We start from the raw sequence: 15,046 nt of genomic DNA, 5'->3' as shown, positions 1-15,046 counted from the left end.
GAACCCTCTCCAAAGGGCAGAAATCTTGCAGGATCATTTTAAAAGAATGAAGCATAGTATATCTAATTTAACTACTTTAACTCCTAAATGTGTATATGTGCTTCCAAACCTAACATGGCATTATTAGATATTGAATATTATTGTTGGCAAAATGATTACTTCCTAAAGGTCACTGCATAATAATGATCGAAAGATCAATCGGAAATCCTATCCCATGGGATAAAAAAATAATAATAAAGCTAAACTATATCTTTAATTCTTAAAAGCTCTGTAGGTAGTTTTATTCTGTGGTAATCTACGTGCGGTGTTGACACAGTAGCTAGAATAGAATGTTTTACCCTTTTTGTTGCCATGTGCAGCATATAAAATGTCTTTACTAGAAAATCCTATGTTCTGTATCCTGATATTTCAGGATTAAGGACTAGACAGTTAATGATAAAACTAAAGTTTATGTAAGAAAATAAATGATGTCCAGTTCAATCTGTTTGGAATTGTCAATGAAAAGGGAATTGGATAAATTAAGTTAAATCAGTTTTTGAATATGAGAAAGTTTATTGATATAAATTAAAAGCTATAGGTGCTATGGTAACCTTGGTAACTGTACATCTTTGAGATATCCCGAATCTTCTGGGTTTTTTTTTGAGGGGGGGGGGTTCTTTTTTTTTTTTTTACTCCAGTGCAGGAGTAAACTTTCGTGAGAGTAACATGATCCCTGTAATTCTCTTAAAAAGAGGCAAAAAAAAGTCTCTTAGGTAATATAACATTGAGATGTAATCTATTAAAGGGGTTATCCAGGAAAAAACTTTTTTTATATATATATATATATCAACTGGCTCCAGAAAGTTAAACAGATTTGTAAATTACTTCTATTAAAAAATCTTAATCCTTTCAGTACTTATGAGCTTCTGAAGTTTAGGTTGTTCTTTTCTGTCTAAGTAATCTCTGATGGCACGTGTCTCGGGAACCGCCCAGTTTAGAAGAGGTTTGCTATGGGGATTTGCTTCTAAACTGGGCATTTCCCGAGACACGTGTCATCAGAGATTACTTAGACAGAAAAGAACAACCTTAACTTCAGAAGCTCATAAGTACTGAAAGGATTAAGATTTTTTAATAGAAGTACCTTACAAATCTGTTTAACTTTCTGCAGCCAGTTGATATATAAAAAAAAGTTTTTTCCTGGAATACCCCTTTAACTTCTTTGGTGATCAAATGTTTCTAAAGCTGCTCGACCAAAAGGCATACATATTGTAAATCACACCAACTATGATGCCCCATGAGAAAAGGGAAGCCAGATTATCCACTTTTGCTGTAAACTACTGTCACAGTTTGCCTATTTTCTACCTTGTCAATAAACTTATTGGAATAAACCATTTGTAATCCCTTTCCCTTAAAGGGGTATTCTGGTCTTAGACATCTTATCCCCTATCCAAAGGATAGGAGATGAGGTGTCTGATCGCAGGTGTCCTACCGCTGGGATCCCTGTGATCTCGGTGCAGCTCCTGAATTCTATGCTTGGCGCTGCCATCATGGCCACACCCCCTTGTGACGTCATGTGATGTCCCATTCATGTCTATGGGAAGGAGTGTGACGGTGTGGGGCGGGGACGTGGCTGTTACTCACAGAATGTCGGGGGATGCACCAAGATCGCAGGGGAAGGGGATAAGGTGTCTAAGGCCAGAATTATAGTTGTAGTTTTGCAACATCTGGAGGTCCGCAGGTTGGAGACAACTGCTTTAGTGCTTACCTTTCCTGAACCTGTGTGGCCATGTCCAATGCTGGCTCAACGGAGGGTGAAAGTTCCTCAGAGACAACTATGTCGCAGGATAGTATTGCGCAGCCCCGGAGGTGTTGCTGCTTTCACAAAAAATAAATGTTAATGTATTTTGACGCCTTTCCATTTTCTGACATTGCTAAGTGTGTTTTCCATGTGCAAAATTTCTTGGCAGCGATTTGCGCCCAAAAAAAAACATGAAGGCGCAAAATTGCGCCAAAGATCGATTGGCGCAAATGATGAATTACTGACTAAAGTTAAAATCACACACAGGACCATGTGATTTTGAGAAAGTTGTAAAAATGACAGTGGAGAAGATGCGCCAAACTTTGGCGCAAAAAGACACTGAGCCAAAGTATTGCGCCAAAGTTACGTTAAAAAAAAACCACATAAATCCTTTGATAAAGACTGGACTGACTGGAGGCAGGTAAGGGGACCCCCCGTCATAATTTTAGCTCATCGGATCCCCGCAATCTCATTTCAGGGGTCTGATGAGCACCACTGAGCTATCAGCATGTTTAATTAACTCCTTTAGATGCCATGAACGGAATTGATCATGGCATCTTAAGGGTCAATGAAGGGGCAGCCACTCCCTGTCATTAGCAATGAGTGTCTGGCTACTGATAGTATCCGTCACTCACTGCCTATGAAGTGAGTGCCGCTCCTCTGCTCGCTTTATAGTCACTTAACGCTCCAGGGCATACACTTACCACAAATTTCATCTGGGGGTTAACGTCAATGGATCCATTGGTGTTTGTTTAGCAACAGACCATTCAGCTCTGCTTTTTTGTCAGGAGCGGATTCTGTGATTGAGCTTCCGGATAGAGCCCAGATGCAGGTGTGCACATAGGCTTATGCTACAACAAAATATTTAGTATCCTTGTGTAGACCCCACATACCAGCTTGGCACCAAAGGATGATGGGTAATTAATTACTTAAAAATGCAATTTTTATCAATCTGTCTCATCTCAGGATAAAATAAAATTCACATCTAATTATATGGCAGAGAAAGTCACAGTGGTTGGCACAAAGCCCGTAAATAGCAGAACCCACAGAGTATATCTCTCTTAACCCCTTAACGTCAATGGATGTAAATGTGCGTCATGGTGCGGTGGTACTTAACGCACCATGACGTAAAAAAAATTCTGTTAATTAAACGTTTAAAAAAGGCCAAAATTGCAGCTTTTTTGTCAAATCATATTCCAAAAAAAATTTATAGAAAATTTATTAAAAGTTTTATATACGCAAATGTGGTATCAATAAAAAAAGTACAGATCACGGCACAAAAAATTAGCCCTAATACCGCCGCTTATATGAAAAAATTTGAAAGTTATAGGTCGTCAAAATAGAGGGATTTTAAACGTACTAATTTGGTTAAAAAATTTTTATTTTTTTTAAAGCAGTTCAATAATAGCAAAGTATGTAATCATGGGTATCATTTCGTATTGACCCACAGAACAAAGAAAACATGTCATTTTTTATGTAAATTGTACGGAGTGAAAATGAAACCATTTGCAAAATTGCTGTTCTCTTTTCAATTTCGCCACACAAATAGTATGTTTTTTGGTTGCGCCATACATTTTATGGTAAAATGAGAGGTGTCATTTCACAGGACAACTGGTCATGAAAAAAACAAGCCCTCATACTAGTCTGTGGATGAAAATATAAAAGAGTTATGATTTTTAGAAGGTGAGGAGGGAAAAACGAAAATGCAAAAATAAAATCAGCATGGTACTTAAGGTCAAAATGGGCTTGGTCCTTAAGGGGTTAAAAGTGCTGATTGCAAAAAACTGTATTCTAATGCAGTGCTGATAAGACTATTTTTAAACCATGGGTGCTGTACCACTGAAGCAAAGAAAGTCCATGAATTCCAATACGTAGAAGAAGATGGCAGCACTCACCGGTACAGTAGAAAACCTTCTTTTATTAAAGTACAAAAACTCACATGATGTGTGGCCGGACGAAGATGCCAAACAGAATCAGCAGCATGGGTGACAGCTGTTATGCGTGCGCAGAACACGCTTCATCAGACCCAGAGATTTTCTACTGTACCGGTGAGTGCTGCCATCTTCTTCTATGTATTGTAAAATTCACCTCTAGAATGTGTTATCCAAAATGGAAACTTATGTTGAAAATTTTAGTTCCAAAATAGATGAAAAATATTTGGCTACTGCTGTAGCTGATCTACTGATACTTAGGCACGTTTTCTGTTTTTGATGTTAATTCTTTTAACAAAGAATGAATCCAAGTGTCAGTGTTTGTTGCACAAGCCATGTCCGTGTAATGCGGGTTTGCCTTGCGTAATGATATACTCATAGATAATACTATCTGACTGCTTCTTGTTCATAGAAATGAAACAATAAAACACTGCATTTCTAGTCAATGCAAATATCTGAGTCATTTGGCAGAAATTCATAAAGGAGTTAGCTAACCTGAAAGCTGGCCTCACAAAATATCAACTTGCAACTGCAGTCATACTGTATGCATAGAGCATTTGATTTCAATATAGACAAGAAAGAAATCACACTCTTCTTTCTATTTTTTCTCATGAGCCCTGTCTAGAATCCATTGCTTCCTGAGCTTTAAAAGCACAAAGTTATTTAGATTTCTACAAATCTATTTCAGAATTCTTTTCTTCGCATTTTGTGAGATACACATAATTGTTACTCCATTGAAGTGCACTGGAGTAGAACATCCTATCAGCTACTACAAAGTGTTACAAGACATAGTCAGCAAGTGCTGAAAACACTGCTAACTGTACTTTAAGACTGATTCATATCTAGGGATATTTCATAACAAATGTGCTGCCGACCATAGCGACTAATAGGAGGTATATTTCACTTTTTTAGTGAACCGAAATTGGCACAATTTAATTGGTTACTTTTATACCTGGATGTACGTGGATATACATTACTTAGTTAAATAATACAATATTGCTTAGATACACTAAGATATATTTAAAATGTTCCCATCATATGCACTTTACATGATAGATACACAGTTACGTCTATTTGGGATACAATGTAACTACAATGAAAAATGCAACTTTCAATATCGTCTTAATTGGAAATATCCTACTGTTTTATGTCTAAAACTTCAGAGCAAGCTTAGGTATCTCCATGGTTACAGACTACACGGAGTCCCTGTGTAGTCAGGTCCTTCAGTCCATTTCACCTGAAGATCTTACAAAATGCTAAGAATTAGGAGACATAGAAGCGTTTATGACTGCAGTATCAGACTATACTTTGTAGGCATGGGGACACATTAGGCTGCATAGGAGCAGTAGACACAAAATGGATATAATATTGTTTATAAACTTTTTGAAACTTTTTTTTATTTTTTTAGATGCATTTAGTGGCTAAAATGCTTGCAAAGGTGGGCATGCGCGGTAGGTGTAGCAACCTTACCTGGCCCGGTCCAGTGCTGCCTCTGGTCCTCACTGGGCACCACTGATGGAGCCTCACATCGTCTTGACTACCAGCCCTGCTCTGTATAGGGCCACTCGTCACTGTGCCTATTAGGAAGTGGAAGTGCTGGCTTATCAGCAGTGGTGCCGGTGCTTACACCACCAATAACAGGACATTTAAATGGTTGCCAGACTAGCTCAGACACCCATGATTGGGGTTTTAGCCATCACTAGTGTTCCTGTGTCTATTCCCTGCATTCCCGACCTGACTTCTGCTTGTTTCCTGATCCTGCCTCTGCCTGCTGATTTGGACTTGGCTATGACTTAATTATTGATCCCTGCCCATTTACAGTTCTGATCTTTATTACCCTATCCTCCTGCTTTTGATTCTCTGGGTTGTCCTTGGATTCTCCTATTTTCCTTTCCATGTGTTGCTGACATGATCTGTCTGATCTTCCCTTTAATTCCTGTGCAAGTAGGTAGGGGCAGTGGTTGGGACAAGAATAGGTCTGCACTGTTCCTTACCTTTTGTGACAATAATAATGAATATTGCCAACATCATATGGTTTAGTATTTTCAATCAACATTTACCATGTTTTTACCTGATAATAAACTATTTAAAAGAAACACAATATCAATATATAATATCATAAACATATCATATCATATAAACAGAAAACTGTTACTGCTATAAAGACTCTGAAGTGCAAAAGATTTTCTTCAAGTATCTCTCAGCACATCAAGTATCGTGTTTGACAATTTGACAGATTTTCTTTTTCTTTTCATGCCATCAGTCACTTATTTTCATACCATCAATGCCTGACCTACCCTAAGGTCACATCACCTTTCATAACCTGTTCACTTTGTTTTGAGTCAACCTTTTCTCAAATTATGTGAAATATGATATGCTGGTCCACCACCTGTCACTGGGCTTATGAGAGGGCAGGGGTACTTGCTGGATCAAAATGACACTAAAATAGTAAGTTGCACACCTTTAAAAATAGGATAATCATGTGACACTAGTGTGTTTAAGGACACAACCGGTGACCCTAAAGCTGGGTTAACACATAGTATCTTGGTCAGTATTTTTATGCAAAACCAGGAGTGGGTCTGAGTGTGCCTTCACAAGGCTAAAAGAATCGTGTAGCTGGGCTGCACAAAGGATTGCTGAATCATTTCTTTATTTTAGGGATCAGTGGGGGTACCTCCATCTAGAGGTGTAACTTGTAGTTTCTGGGCCCCGATGTAAAATCTGTAACATTGCCCCATGTTTACCATATGCCATTGATAAAACTGGTATTTTCTTATGGGTAAGAGGTGTTCTCAGGGCTCCTTTGGGTACCAGGGCCCCAATGCAACTGCTATCTCCCTATTGTTAACGGCCTTGCCCACACCGATAAGAATGTTATGGTAATATAACAACATGAGAATACCTCTTTTATAAACCATACAGTTGGACATGGTCAGGATATATTTTCAGCCTCAAAATGTAAATAAGAATGTTTCTGTGGTGGCCAGTACAGGATGGTGTTTCCCTGTATCCTTCCTGCCCTGTCAGGCAGTGTCCCTCAGTGTCCCCAGGGCCCCCTGCAGTTGTTTCCCCATGTAAATATGTTGTGTACTATAGTGTGTGTTGTTTCTTTAATAAATGTACCCAGGAGGTACTAGTGACCAGCTGACCCCAAAGGTGATCTATGGGCTCCCTGCTAGTCTCCCCCATATAAACCCTGGGTGGAGCTAGCTTCTCTCTTGTTTCTGAGGTCCAGTGCAGTCAAGTCATCTTAGTGTTTGTGTCCAGAACATTGGAGGCCTTAAGTCAAGTCCTGCAGCTAAAAGTCAAGTCCTGCAGCTCTAAGCCAAGTCCTGCAGCCACATGTCAAGTGAAAAGTAAGCTAAAGTCCCCGTCCTGTCAGTCAACTCAAGTGTTCTATCTATCCAGCGTGTCCTGCACTACATTCTCCTGTCTACTACAAGTCCCAGCAAACCTGCAAGGTCTCTGTGTCACTGGTCCCCTCCTGGGCCTTAGCTGTACTGCATAGACTGTAACAACTGTCTACCCTCTTTAAAGCTACCGTTGTCCGTAACTTGGTGTCGGTGTCTTCATTGCCCCCGTGCCTAGCCCAGGATTCAGCAGTATACCATGCCCTGGTGAGACGAACACAAGGGGTTAATACCATCTGCCCCTAGGGCAACAACATCTGCCCTGCACCACACACCCCGCCATTACCACATTTCCAAATGCTGACAACAAGCAGAGATCTAGAAAATAATTTAATCTGTTTAATTATACAGTAAATGCTTTATTAACAAAAAAATAACTTTTGAGATGCTAACAACTTAGCTGTATACGAAGAACCATGGCGCTTTAAAAGACCACTTTACTTTTACATCCAGCATATAATTATCAATATACTTTCCCCGTTTCCTAGCTTTGTTAATTTCCGTAGGAAACAGAAAATGGCCAGCATTCTTTATATGAAATAATCTATAATTAAACAGGCATGAATAACTGAAAGCAGCTGTTTTATGCAGTATAAGGCCAGCACAAACACCACCAAGTGCTCTTTGTCAGTGTAACAGTAAATGGTCTGTGTCATACAAGTATGTTTCTGTTGACCTTAATTAACCATTTGTACAGCGAACGTACATGTTGTTTACCTGAAATCACTTACGACAAGTAGAAATAAATTATTCAGCAGTCGGTATTGCACATATGACATTACTTAAAAATGCCCTTTGAATTTCTTCATTTTCATTCTAGTAGTTATAAATAAAATAGAATTGATGCCACATTTCTAAGCAGCATATTTTTTTTCTTTATTTTCCTGTAATGTGACAGTTACCCTATCAAGGGTGTGATCTGTAGTAAATTTGCTTTGTTGTACTTTGCCGGGTAAAGTACTTACTGTACTATGTATGTAGAGAAGTGTAGTATTTCAAAGTAAAGTGTAAAATATTGAGTAACTACTTGGCAGCAGCATCCACAGTGGAAACAAAGGGCCGAGCCTACTCTCAAATGCAGTGCCGTGCCTCTCCGGTAATTTATTCGGAAACTCTATGGATTGTGATAGTTAACTTAAACGCTGAATAAGTTACGAGCAGGCTTTAAAATGTTTTACTTTAGGAAATCATCATCTAATGATAGTTATGTAAATCACTGAACAAGGATTGGGCTATGTCCTGAGTAGCTGTAAATATGAAGGCTTAGTATGGTGGGGCATAAAAACATGTATACGGTATACGACAATGTCCGGGGAGTACATGCTGAACAGAAGAGCTCATGGGGATGGCAATGCCGGTGGGGTCACAAAAATAAGTCTAATGCCAACATTCTGACAGCACTATCAATAAGAAAATATCCAATACAGGAAAGTAACTTTAAGGCGTGAAAATATAGCAAATACCTGGGTTCAGGTGCCTGAAGGGGCCTCAAAATTTCAGGTATTATATACGGTCCCTGGTATATGGGGACCATGTGACAGACTTTGCAAAGAGCCAAAGAGCTTTAAGTTTATTCTCTAGTCCAATATAACCTGACCTGAGATGTTTTAGAACTTTATAGAAAGTAAAGGTAAAAATAAAATAAAAAAGTAAAAGTAAAAATAAGAGAAAAGTTGGCTGATCCAACTGATCAGCATGAACAGTTAACAAAGCATCCTACAGTGAAACATGTATTCAGGTGGATATGCACATTTCATTTCATATGCTTTTAGTATGCTTCCCCTTTGGTTTCATGACTTTTTGTGTTTATTTTGGGTGTCATTTTTGTCTGGGGGCATCATATATGCATTGTATTTTGCGGCAGGTTTTTGTTTATTCCAGATATATTTCAGATTAAGAAACCGGTGCTTGGAATGAATAACTGTTGGACAAACGAGTATTAAAGTGTACATGTCATTATAAAAAAAAACACTTTTCACATCTCCTAGGGGTAAGTTAAAAGTTTTTATCGGTCAGGGTCTGAATGTTAAGTCCCCAACCAATCAGTAGAATGAGCCAGGAGAAAAACTCACAGCTATACGCTTCTTTCCCCGTTCTGTGTCTATGGGAGTATGACGATCCCATAAGCTAACAATATGAGTCCATCTTGGTCATGTGAGACAGAATCAGGAGACAATGTGCTAAGTGAACACTCTTTCGCTCTACTAGCTTGTTCTACTGATTGGTTGGGATCTGGGCACCCAAACCCGATCGATAAGATCTTTTGATATGTGACATGTGAAAAGTTTTTTTTAAATGACATGTTCACTTTAAATCAACAGCTATTGAAGATGTATGGTCACCCTTACATAGCCTCAAAGTGGATAGGTACCTTGATCTGGTGGAGTATAGGCAATAGAAACCTAAGATTAGAGAATTAATAATAACTTTTCATATGCTACTAGCTCTATGCACATGAAATCTTATTTTTCAGTTTTTGTTTCCTTCAATATTTGTTATCAGGCCACTGAAGGAAAGTCCAAATGCACATTAGATGGTTGGTTATTCTTTTATGTGCTCATATCAATGTGTGCAAACAAAACAATAAAGGCAGCACACATGGTGGATTGCTCCAAATAATTTTTTTTTACATTTGACCAGATCCCTGAATCTATAACATATAATAATAGTAATAATAATAGTGTAGTCATTAATATATCATGCTTGCAGTGTAGACTTTCACTGCCTGAAAGGGGTACTCTGGGGTACTCTGGTGGAAAACTTTTTTTTTTTTTAAATCAACTGGTGCCATAAAGTTAAACAGCTTTGTAAATTACTGAATAGATAAATTCACTAGCGCTGAATGGGTTTGGATATGATCAGTGGCTGGACTGCTGCTAAGCCAATAGATGTGCTCCCCTGTTGATGCACACCAATATATAGTGGATATAGCTAAAATTATTGCTATATAATCTCCTCTGTTCTCCTCTGTGCTCTCTCCTGTCTGATAATACTCCTCTGTGCTCTTTCCTGTCTGATAGTACTCCTCTGTGCTCTCTCCTGTCTGATAGTACTCCGCTGTGCTCTCTCCTGTCTGATAGTACTCCTCTGTGCTCTCTCCTGTCTGATAGTACTCCTCTGTGCTCTCTCCTGTCTGATAGTACTCCTCTGTGCCCTCTCCTGTCTGATAATACTCCTCTGTGCTCTTTCCTGACTGATAGTACTCCTCTGTTCTCTCTCCTGTCTGATAGTACTCCGCTGTGCTCTCTCCTGTCTGATAGGACAGGAGAGAGCACAGAGGAAAACTATCAGACAGGAGAGAGCACAGCGGAGTCCTATCAGACAGGAGAGAGCACAGAGGAGTACTATCAGACAGGAGAGAGCACAGAGGAGTATTATCAGACAGGAGAGAGCACAGAGAAGTACTATCAGACAGGAGAGAGCACAGAGGAGTGCTAGCCCACCCTCACTTACTGGACTTTGTCCATGCCTGTGCTTCAGCTTGGATAACGCCATGATTTTATAAGCCATGATTTTACAAGCTATGATTTCTATAAAAAGGAAATAAAATTTTCTTATGGAGTATATTAGAAATGATAATGTTTTGCCAAGATTTACAACATTTTTGTATCTGAAAGTGCCCATTTAAACAAGTTACAAGCTCAGTTTTATTCCTAATCTCCAAATCTCCCCCCAAAAAATTGGCCATAGTCTCTTGACATTGATGTTGCAAAAAAAATTACGATCCCATCAGTGAATCAGACTTCGGAGCAATAAATACATATAGAAAGCACGGTTAGACCTACAGTTTAAATTATGTAAGCATCAACATTGCCATGGTTTCATTTTCAGGTTCCATGCAAAGTCACTGGTCATCATATCAGTCAAGACTGCATTCTATTGCCTTTGCTATTCATTGTTCATTTCTGTAGTAGACATGTAGGAGAAAATTACCACCACTATTGAACAAAGACAGGATTCACCTAATGTTGCTTACCACAGCTTTAAAAGATGGTGTTAGAGAGCAGTAGTGCTTTTTGCTCCCATTGTCCAAGTTTGGAGTGGTCCTAGGACACTCACCTTCAGTGTGGTGGGCAAACATTTATCAGCTGCGAGAGGAAGAAGTGGCAGGGTGGAAAAGAGGGTTTGAGTATGTATGCGTGATGGCGGGGTGTGAGGTGCAGAGCAGATGTTGTTACCCTAAAGGCAGATGGCATTAACCCCTTGTATTCGTGACGCCAGGGCATGGTTTAGACTATAACCACTCGAAGGTATACTGCTGGATCCTGGGCTATGCACGGGGGGGGGGCAATAAGGACTCTGACGCCAAGTTACAGACAATGATAGCTTTATTGAGGGTAGACAGTTGGTAAAGTCCATACAGTTCAGCCAGGGTCCAAGGAGGTGACCAGTGACTTAAGGGCTTGCTGGGACTTGTAGTAGGACTAGAAAATTTGGTGCAGGCCACTTTGCCTGACAATATGACAGAGACTGATTTGACTTGACTTGACTGATGACGGACAATGCTGCATGTTTAACTTACTTGCACTTGACTGTGGCTGCAGGACTTGACTTGAAGCCTCCAATACTCTAGACACACACACTAGGCACGACTGACCTCAGCAAAGACTTGGTGTAAAAAAAAGAGAGAAGCTAGCTCCTCCCAGGACTTAGGCTGCTTTCACACTATAAAGTTCTTCCATTTAAAGATCCGTTATGAAATTCCGTTATAAAGTCTTTTATAACGGATCCTAAAAATTCCATTAATAAATCCCATTAAAGTCTATGGGATTTTTTAATCTTCCGTTTGTACCTTTTTTGTTCCGTTAAACTAACGTCCTTTAGTTATAATGGAAGAATAGAACGGACATGCAGTATTTTTTTTCGTTTATAATTAACGGATCATTGAACGTCCGTTAATTATTAACATTGAAGCCTATGGCATAACGGACGTTACAAAATACACCCGTTATTGTCCGTTAATTTAACGTCCGTTAGTGCTACTGAGCATGCTCAGTAGAGACTTCACACTCCTGAAGTCACATGGAATAGTTGAGTAGTGCTCACACCCCCTGTCACACCCCCTCTACTTCCTGGTCAGAAAGCAGGAGGCAGCAGTAGGAGTCTGTTCTGGGTATCCGTATTCATCCGCCGCCATCCGCTGATAACACCCCTGATAGCACTTCAACAGCGCTCTATTAACAGCCCAAGAACCAGAGCAGTTCACCCTCCTGCACCCCCCCCCCCCCCTCCAGGAGGCAGAGTAGTGCACCCTCCGGCAACCCCCCCCCCCCCTCCAGGAGGCAGGGTAGGCAAAGTAGTGCACCCCCCGATAGTCTGATAGCAAGCAAAGCAACCGATAGTACTCTCCCTCTCAATGCTGAAATGCAGACTGCGGCAGGATCATTGTGGCATCCTTTTATACCCTCCCCTTCAGGTAGGAGGAGGAGCTTCAGCTGTTGCAAGGTGTGCAGGTCAAACAAAGGTGAATATAATGGACGTTAATAATAAGGTATTAACGGATAATAACGGATAAACATTTATCCGTTTAATTAACGGACGTTAGAAATCTATTCATCAGTTATAATCGTTTTATTCATCCGTTATATAACGTTAAATCAGTATAGAATTGAATATAACGGATGTTTTATAACGGATTTATGAACCATAGTGTGAAATGGGGGAGACTAGCAGGGAGCCCATAGGTCACTCTTGGGATCACCTAGTCACTGGTACCTCCTGGGTAAAAATCACATGACATATCACATGGTATAACTCTTAAAGTGATAATACATTTTATACAGTACAACATATTTACTAAGGGGAAACTAATGCAGGGGGCCCTGGGGACAGTGAAGGATGCTGCCTGACTGGGCAGTGAAGGGCCACCACATATGTACACTGTAAGAAATGCATGAGTCATTAACCCCTTAAGGACCAAACCCATTTTCACCTTAAGGACCAGGCCAATTTTATTTTTGCATTTTCATTTTTTCCTCATCGCCTTCTAAAATCCATAACTCTTTTATATTTCCATCTACAGACCCATATAAGGGCTTGTTTTTTGCATGACCAATTGTACTTTGTAATGAAACCGTCGAACGGCAAACCCAAAAAAAAAAATTTTAGGGAGGAAATTTTAAGGAAAACCAAAATTTTGCACATTTTGGAGGGTTTCGTTTTCACACTGTACAATTTACGGTAAAAAGGACATGTGTTCTTTATTCTGTGGGTCAATATGATTAAAATGATACCCATGGCTAGATACTTTTATATTTTTGTACCGCTTTATAAAAATCTAAAACTTTTTGTACAAAATGCACCGTCATCTGTACTTTTTATCGATACCACATTTGCATATATAAAACTTTTCTATAATTTTTTATAAATTTTTTTTAATAAAATGTGACAAAAAAGCAGCATTTGTGGATTTGTGGAATTTTTTACGTTTACACCGTTCACCGTACGGGATCATTAACATTATATTTTGATGGTTCGGATATTTACACACGCGGCAATACCAAATATGTTTATAAAAAAAAATATTTAATGCATTTTGGGGGTAAAATTGGAAAAACAGTCCATTTTAATTTTTATTGGGAGGGGATCTTTCACTTTTTTTTAACTTTTTTTTTTTTCAATTTTTCAACTTTTTTTTTACACTTTTTATGTCCCCATAGGGGACTATCTATAGCAATCATTTGATTGCTAATACTGTTCAGTGCTATGCATAGGACATAGCACTGATCAGTATTATCGGCTATCTCCTGCTCTGGTCTGCTCGATCTCAGACCAGAGCAGGAGACGCCGGGAGACAGACGGAGGCAGGTGAGGGGACCTCTGTCCGGCATTACAGATGATTGGATCTCCGCGGCAGTGCTGCGGACGATCTGATCATCTATTTTATCATGCGCATTGCCGCAGATGCGGTGATCTGTACAGATCACGGCATCTGAGGGGTTAATGGCGGACATCCACGCAATCGCAGATGTCGGCCATTATCGGCGGGTCTGATAGCAGCCGAAGCCTGCCGTGTATGACGCGAGCACCGCTCCGATGCTCGCGGTCATACACAGGACATAAATGTATGTCCTGGTGCGCGAAGTACCGCCAAACCAGGACATACATTTACGTCCGTGGTCGTTAAGGGTTTAAAGTATTACATAAAGAAGCATGAGTGACAGCTGGGGGATCAGTTGAGAGATGGAACCAGCAAATAAGAAGGACCATTGGGGAGCACAGAAAGGGAGTGTGCACTCCCAGGTAGAGAACTAGATTGTACAGATATGCCAAAAAATCTTCAGCACAGAGCCAACTAGGGTGCAGAGAAACAAAAATTATCTACTTCCACAAGAGATACCAGCTATAATGGAAGTCTTCCTGTCCAAGACCAAGGGACTCCCAAATGAGCCCACGGATAGTCAGCTGGGTTTGGTTTAGGATAAATGACATTTTAAGCTGAAAGCTGACAGAGTTGGTTTGGTTCCCCACCTGGACTGCGCTTTGACCCAAACTTCACCTAACTCCATACACAGACACTGCATTCTATCACTTTTTAAGATACTCCTTGTTGGAGAAAAGCATGTCCATCCCCAGAGGCCACTTCAGAGACAGCAGAATGTGCAGCAGTATCGACAATTTTTGGCACTTGGTAGAGTTTTTTTACGCCAATGCAGCCTGATAAAGTCTTGGTCTTGTGTATTAAAACTTACCGAACATTAATTTCTTGTGTGCACTACAAATTTCCCTAGTACCAAACCATCCCACTTTAGATACCCACCTACTGTAATAGTGGTTTCTGTGAGCCCCTACACAATAGTAAATAGCCTACAAAACATGGCTGACCATGTCATGGTTTTAAACTGTATTCTATACCAAAGGATATATATCACATATAGAAATTGCATAGAGAAATTACCAAAACTGTGAGGCTATATGAGAGCAACTAT

The sequence above is a fragment of the Hyla sarda genome, chromosome 5 (genome assembly GCF_029499605.1).
Source record: "Hyla sarda isolate aHylSar1 chromosome 5, aHylSar1.hap1, whole genome shotgun sequence".
Classification (NCBI taxonomy): Eukaryota; Metazoa; Chordata; class Amphibia; order Anura; family Hylidae; genus Hyla; species Hyla sarda.
Note: the sequence above shows the minus strand (reverse complement) of the source record.